At 40.4% G+C, this 8196-nt stretch overlaps 1 pseudogene; it reads left to right on the top strand.

The window, feature by feature from the left end:
• The first annotated feature begins 1896 nt into the window (after positions 1-1896).
• On the top strand, positions 1897-6420 carry LOC116551883 (annotated as a pseudogene).
• Positions 6421-8196: the final 1776 nt, after the last annotated feature.

The following is an 8196-nucleotide window of genomic DNA, read 5'->3' as shown; positions in this document are numbered from 1 at the left end:
TAGCTTGATGGGGATAGCACTGAATCTACAAATTACTTTGGGCAGTATGGTCATTTTCATGATATTGATTCTTCCTATACATAAGCATGGGATGTTTTTCCATTTTTTTGTGTCCCCTTTTATTTCCTTGAGCAGTGGTTTGTAGATCTCCTTGAAGAGGTCCATCACATACCTTGTAAGTTGTATTCCTAGGTATTTTATTCTCTTTGTAGCAATTGTGAATGGAAGTTCACTCATGATTTGGCTCTCTGTTATTGTATAGGAATGCTTGTGATTTTTGCTCATTGATTTTGTATCCTGAGACTTTGCTGAATTTGCTTATAAGCTTAAGGAGATTTTGGACTGAGACAACAGAATTTTCTCAATATACAATCATGTCACTTGAACACAGAGACAATTGACCTCCTCTTTTCCTAATCAAATACCCTTAATTTCTTTCTCTTGTCTGATTGCCCAGGCCAGAACTTCCAATACTATGTTGAATACTTGTGTTGTGCTGGTTTTTAAAGGGAATGCCTCCAGTTTTTGCCCATTCAGTATGCTATTGGCTGTGGGTTTGTCATAAATAACTTTTATTATTTTGAGATATGTTCCCTCAATACCTAGTTTAGTTAGCATTTTTAGCATGAAGGGCTGTTGAATTTTGAGGGACATTGTATTTAAAATAGTGACTCATGAAGGTGGCTGGCTGTACTGACAGTGGAGCCTCCATATCTATTGTTCCATTATTTATTGAGAATGTAGTGTTTGTTTGGCATTTCTCTAGGTGCTGGGAAAACAACACTTTAATGTCACAGTCCCTGGCCTCAGGTAGTTTAATCTAGGGAGGAGTATTGTAAGATTACTTGAAGAAGAAAGTGCTGCAGATAATGTGGACGTGAACTAGACCAGGTAAGGGCCAAGGATAGAGGGATTAGTTAGAAGGGTCAATACAAATTTATGTGGGAGATGCTGAAAGGTTAAATTGAGGCAATAAAATGAATATAAAGAGAAGACATTAGATTCAGTAGACACTTCTGAGATGGAAGTATAATAATTGATGGGGAATAAAATAAGTGAAGAAAAACTGAAATTTCCAGTGGGAGAATAGATTGATAGTGACATAATTTACAGAGGTGGAGAGGCAATTTCTGCCAAGTATTAGAGTATGTTATATGTGTAATACTCATGGATAACAAGGTATACTTGCAAACAGAAATCTGTATTTCAGGAGACCAACCAGAGAGAAGAAAAATATCTTGGACTAAGCAGATAAAATGAAGAATTCCTTAGAGACTGATGTTGGACTAATATAACATGTCAAATGAAAAGAAGACTTAGAATAATGGAATAGAGAGGTGTGGGAATTAGGAATGTGAGGTACCCAGTGAGCTAAGAGAGAAAGGAATTTAGATAAATAGAATGGTCCCTTTGTCACTTGGTTGAGGACTGGAAGGTAAGCATTTTGAATTATTGGTTAGGAGTCTTTAGTGGTCTCAGCAACATAGTTTTAGAAATGGATTTTGCCAATGTTCAGTATATAACATTAATTGTATATTCCACTAGTCTTGAAATGTTCTCTAAAACAATTATATGACAATGTCTTTATGTTCTTTCAGCATCTTGGCAGTACAATTGATCTGTGTTAGGGACTTGGAACTATGTACTCTTTTAATTAATACAAAAAGGAATCATGTTTGAACACAGTTTTCAATTTCACAGCACTGAGTTTCTGGAAGATCTAAGTTACACATGTTATTGGAGTCACAGTGAACCGGGTAAATAACAAGGCAAAGTGGTAACAATGCAAGCTCTTTATGATAGCTTCTCGAAAAGCAAATCCTAACAGTATTACAGCAAGGTATCTAGACTGATAGACTGGAAAGTTTATTTGCATTAGGTGTCCACTCTAGAGGAATGGCAGGCAGGTACTGTTCACCAGAACAACTTAAGCTGAAAGCAATTTACTTTGATCAATAACTCATATCTTCATTTATCTGATCTCAGTCAGTCCTCTGCACAAACTACTCCCTGTTTATCCTTCTTTCTTGTAGTGATAAGAATGTCAACACTATGTAGTTTTCTTATTGTCATGATTTAGTCTTCAGTTATGATTGAGGCATTTTTGTTGATTCATTTATGCTATTCTTGTTTGTTTTATTTTTGTTAGCATAACGCACCAAATATTTCCAAATATATATTCACAATCCCTTTTCCAGTGAAAAACATATCCTTCTGAGTTGGTCTAATAACCTCTTCTACTAAATTTAATGGATCTTCTTTTGGTCATTAATGATTTATACTCAGCACTTCTTACATTTGTATACCGAATCACACATCCTGGCCTTTGAGCTTCACTTCACTGTCTTGTTTGTTCTTCCATTTGCAGTTTTAAGGATTGATTATTTGATAGAGAGGATAAAAGAAAAATAGGACTTGAGAAGTTCTGTGCTTTTTTTTTTTTTGCCATCTGTTAACATTATACCATCTGCTTTAAATACTGATTTAATCCTCTTTTTCTGTGCTTTTAAAATGAATGTTTCTTTTTCTCCCTTGCATTGTTTGTGATTCTGTTGTCAGAATCTTCCTCCTGCCAGCCTTCCGCCTTCCCTCTCTTCCTTCCTCTTTCCCTATCTCCTTCTATCTTTTCCTCACTCCTTTCCTCCTTTTATTTCTTCCTTCTTCCCTTCCTGAGAAGCTCATTTTCTTGGACCACTGTCTACTATCTTAGACCAAGTGATTATACCTATTTTTCATAGAAAATTCTTGAAAATATTTATTTAAAGTCTAGGATACCTGATTGTTATGCTCAGAGTTCTTTTCCTAAACTCCATGTGTGCATGCATATGTGTGCGCTTGCTGGTGTGGGTTGGGGTGGAAAGGGGAAAGATGGGGCTGGCAGGAAGGCAGAAACCTGATCATCTCTGATTTGTGTTCTAAGTTACATAAATTTGATGAATGACATCACCATCAGCCTAATATCTCCAAACAGAAATTCTTATGCCATCCTAGGCTCTCCCTATTTCTTATTTCTTGTATTCAATTAGTGCCAAGTGCCTATTGATTATACCCAGGTATAGTGTTTCAGATAGACTGCTACCCATCACTCCACTGCCATCTCACTCCCTTAGTTTAGGCTCTTCCAATCTGGACAATGTCACAGCTTCATACTGTACAGATTTCATTTCTCCGTCCTCCTTCTCATGCTGTCTAGTCACCTGTCTCATCTCACATTCTCATTAACCTCATGATGATTTGTCATCACTGCTGGAAATTTCGATATCCACCTAGGGGATCTAGTTAGCACAAGTCTCTCATTTTGTTAAACTCCTAGATTTTAATTTTTGTTTTCTGCATCTTCTTTAAACAACCACTGCCATAGTCATCACCAATACCTATCCTGCTTCTATATTCTTGATTTCAGACACTTCATTCTCATGATCACTTCTCAGTCTTTCAGCTTTCTTGGTCTACTATTCTCATTTGATAATTCCCCAAACTTTATGAGGCCTTTCATCTATTGACCTTACCTTTTCTTCACTAGACTTAATTTTTCAGCTTTTCTTTTTAATTTCTTGTACTATGTTCAAAGATAATTTTCTAGTTTTATAATTGGAGACAGTAGACAATTTATTTCTTTAGAGTATGTCTTTACCTGCAATCTCAGACTCCCAGATTGCCAATTTTTGGCAAGTATTAATATTGCTGTTCCATTTTGTGAGTTATAGTAGAGCTGAAAAAAATGATTTTAAGTCAAGCAAAGAATCTAAAAATTATAGTTCTCTATATCACCAGGCAAGATTTGGGACATGCTGACTGAAGAGAGGCTGAATAGTTATTCTAAAAATGTCTAGGCAGCAGGTGCAATAATAGCAATAAGGACCAAGTGTATACGTTTTAGTCTTAAGCTAGATTGTCATTCATACAGACCTCCCTTTCATGAGGTTAGCTGGTTTCTGTCTCCTCTTGGTTCAGATAAGTAAGGGTTGTGACTTCCTTGGCAAAATTAATCCACCAAAGCTTTTTCAGATATAGTTAAATTTCAGTCATATGCTTAAATTTCAAATGTATTAGTGGCTTCTAACTTCAGGCAACTTTAATATTATAGATTTTTATCCACAAGCTTTATTAACCAAAGTCTACAAGCTTTAACTACATTAAAAGATAGTCTGGTGATCAAAGAAAGCTTCCCTGCATTATAATATTTTCTTGAAGGACCACTTACCAAAATGGGTCATCGTCTTACTTGACTTGCAAGCATCATTTGGCAGAAGTGACCTCTCTCTCCTTATCAGAACACTTGCTTTTCTGTGCTTCTGTAATATCGCACTCACTTCATTTTCTTGCTATCTCACCAGTCACCTTTTTAGTCCTGTTTTCTAACTTACCCTTCTCCATCATATATTGAAGCACCTCTCGACTGTCTTTGTCTTTTTTTCTAATGGGTTCACTAAATGGTAACTTCCACAGCCATGACTTTAATATTAGCTATAGGTTGAGGTTCATCCAGTTTATATTGTCAATCTTTACGTCTCCCCTGAGCCCTAGACTTTTACATCTACTGCCTTATTGACATCTCTGTTTCAATGTCTGATAGACGATTCAAACCCAACATGGTCAACTTAGAATGTAGATCTACTTCCCACCCTATCTGCTTCCCTTCAAATGTTCCTCATCTCAGAATAGCAGTATTGTTCACCCAATAGTCTAGGCCAAAATTTTAGGAATTATCTTTGATTTATCTTCTTTCCTCATATCCCAAACTAGTTCATAAATAAGTACTGGTGGTTTGAATTATGGAAAACAGCATGGAGATTCCTTAAAGAATGAAAAGTAGAATTTTTTTTTTTTTTTAAGATAAAATGGCTTTTTTCTAAAAGGCAATAACAAATGCCAGAAAGGATGTGGTTGAAGAAGCAGCTTCTTTGCTCCTTCTGGAACCTCTCCCTGGTTCAGCCCACCTGCCTCCGCTCCTGCCTCCACCAGGTCCATCAGAGTGACCCAGAAGTCCTACAAGGTATCCATCTCTGGCCCCCGGGCCTTCAGCAGCCGCTCCTACACGACTGGGCCCGGTGGCCACATCAGCTCCTCCAGCTTCTCCTGAGTGTGCAGCAGCAGCTTCCAGGGTGGCCTGGGTGCAGGCTATGCTGGGGCCAGCGGCATGGGCATGGGAGGCATCACCGCAGTCACTGTCAACCAGAGCCTGCTGAGCCCCCTTAACCTGGAAGTGGACCCCAACATCCAGGCCCTGCATACCCAGGAGAAGGAGCAGATCAAGACCCTCAACAACAAGTTTGCCTCCTTCATCGACAAGGTGCAGTTCCTGGAGCAGCAGAACAAGATGCTGGAGACCAAGTGGAGCCTCCTGCAGCAGCAGCAAATGGCTAGGAGCAACATGGACAACATGTTTGAGAGCTACATCAGCAACCTTCATGGCAACTGGAGACTCTGGGCCAGGAGAAGCTGAAGGTGGAGGCAGAGCTTGGCAACATGCAGGGGCTGGTGGAGGACTTCAAGAACAAGTATGAAGATGAGATCAATAAGTGTACAGACATGGAGAATGAATTTGTCCTCATCAAGAAGGATGTGAATGAAGCTTACATGAACAAGGTAGAGCTCGAGTCTCGCCTGGAAGGACTGACTGACGAGATCAACTTCCTCAGGCAACTGTATGAAGAGGAGATCTGGGAGCTGCAGTCCCAGATCTCCGACAAGTCTGTGGTACTGTCCATGGACAACAGCCGCTCCCTGGGCATGGACAGCATCATCGCTGAGGTCAAGGCGCAGTATGAGGAGATCGCCAACCGCAGCCGGGCTGAGGCGGAGAGCGTATACCAGACCAAGTATGAAGAGCTTCGGACGCTGGCTGGGAAGCACGGGGATGACCTGCGGCCTACGAAGACTGAGATCTCAGAGATGAACCAGAACATCAGCCGGCTCCAGGTCGAGATGGAGGGCCTCAAAGGCCAGAGGGCTTCCCTGGAGGCAGCCATTGTAGATGCTGAGGAGCGCGGGAAGCTGACACTCAAGGGTGCTTGTGCCACGCAAAAGGAGCTGAAGGTTGCCCTGAAGCAGGCCAAGCAGGTCATGGCACGGCAGCTTCGTGAGTACTAGGAGCTGAAGAACGTGAAACTGGCCCTGGACATCGAGATCGCCACCTACTGCAAGCTACTGGAGGGCAACGAGAGCCAGCTGGAGTCCGGGATGCAGAACACGAGTATCCGTACGAAGACCACCAGCGGCTATGCAGGTGGTCTGAGCTCTGCCTATGGGGGCCTCACAAGCCTTGGCCTCAGCTATGGCCTGGGCTCCAGCCTTGGCTCTGGCACAGGCCCCAGCTTCTTCAGCCGCACCAGCTCCACCAAGGCCGTGGTTGTGAATAAGATTGAGACCCGCGATGGGAGGCTGGTGTCCGAGTCCTTTGACGTCTTGCCCAAGTGAACAGCTGCAACAGCCCCTCCCAGCCTGCCCCTCCTGAGGCTGCCCCAGAACCTGGGAGAGAGGCACCTGTGCACAGGAGCACAGAGAACAGGAGACCCACTTGAGGTTCAGCCCTAGCCCTCAGTCCACCCATGGGGAGTTTACTGCCTGGGGAGCCCCCTTGCCCATGCCTCCAGCTACATGCCTCCAGCTGCAAAACAATTCAATTGCTTTTTTGTTTTTTGTTTTTTTTTTTTGGTCCAAAATAAAATCTCAGCTAGCTCAGAAAAAAAAAAAAAAAAAAAGGATGTGGTTATAGGACTGAGGTTTCCATTTTCTTACTACCTATTTGCTGGGAACCACATTCAACTCCTAGCTGTTGATATATCTCGTAAAGCTTATGTTATGGATGTTTGCTTTCTTCCAGACTAGTCATATGTGCCTGCCTCTACGCCGTTCTCTTCTGTGACCAGCTGAAGAAAATTTTGATGTTAAAATTTATCAAATTTAAAACTTACCAAATTAGTTTTGGTCCACTCAGGATAAACACCATTTTGTCATATAATGTGACATTATCACATGAATGATATTTCATCGTATGCACAGGTTCATCTCATACTCAAGGGCATTATATAGGGCATTAACACCTGGGAAAAAAAATTTGCAGATCATATTAGGATTTTGTCTGCCGTAATTCTATATTAAAGGAAATAAATTCAGTGTTAAAAAACTTCCAACAGGGGGCTGGGCGCGGTGGCTCACGCCTGTAATCCCAGCACTTTGGGAGTCCGAGGCGGGTGGATCACGAGGTCAAGAGATCGAGACCATCCTGGTCAACATGGTGAAACCCCATCTCTACTAAAAATACAAAAAATCAGCTGGGCATGGTGGTGCGTGCCTGTAATCCCAGCTACTCAGGAGGCTGAGGCAGGAGAATTACCTGAACCCAGGAGGCGGAGGTTACGGTGAGCCGAGATGGCGCCATTGTACTCCAGCCTGGGTAACAAGAGCGAAACTCCATCTCCAAAAAAAAAAACTTCCAACAAAGAAATCTTCAGGCTTAGTTTATTTCATTGGAAAATTCTACCAAACATTTAAGGAAGAATGAATTCAAATCCTATATAACTTTTCCAGTAGAAGAAGATAAAAACTGTCTACCAACTTATTTTATGAGTCCATTATGAGTCCACTATTACCTTGATACTAAAATCAAAGATATTACAAGAAAACCACAGACCAGTATCCTTGTAAACATATTTTCAAAAAACCTTAAGAAATATTATCAAATTAAACTCAACTATATATTAAAATGATAATACATTATGATCAAGTGGGGTTTATTGCAGGAATTTAAGTCTGGTTTAACTTAAATCAATCTATAAAATTTACCATGTCAATAAAGGAAAGGTCACATAATCATCTCAATAGATACAGAAAAGGTATTTGAAAAAAATTGGTATCCACTCACACTGACAGAGACAAAACAACACAAAACTCTTAGTGTACTAGGAAGTAATGGCAACTTCTTTAAACCAACAAAGGGAGTCTACAAAAACATCTACTGCCAATATCATACTTTATGGTAAAGGGCTGAATGCATTCTCTTTGGGATCATGTACCTCTTAGTGCACTAAGGCAAAAAAAAAAAAAAAAAAAAAAAAGAAATAAAAGGCATCCACATTAGAAAGGAAAATGCAAAAACATCTCTACTTGGAGATGACTTTTTGTCTACTTGGAAAATACCAAAGAATCCACAAAAAAACTAGTAAAAATAATAAAATAGTTAAACAACTTTAT

This window comes from Sapajus apella, unplaced genomic scaffold (genome assembly GCF_009761245.1).
Source record: "Sapajus apella isolate SASKATOON/1434 unplaced genomic scaffold, GSC_monkey_1.0 scaffold1, whole genome shotgun sequence".
Taxonomy (NCBI): Eukaryota; Metazoa; Chordata; class Mammalia; order Primates; family Cebidae; genus Sapajus; species Sapajus apella.
Note: the sequence above shows the minus strand (reverse complement) of the source record. Positions and strands in the feature narration are given on the sequence as shown.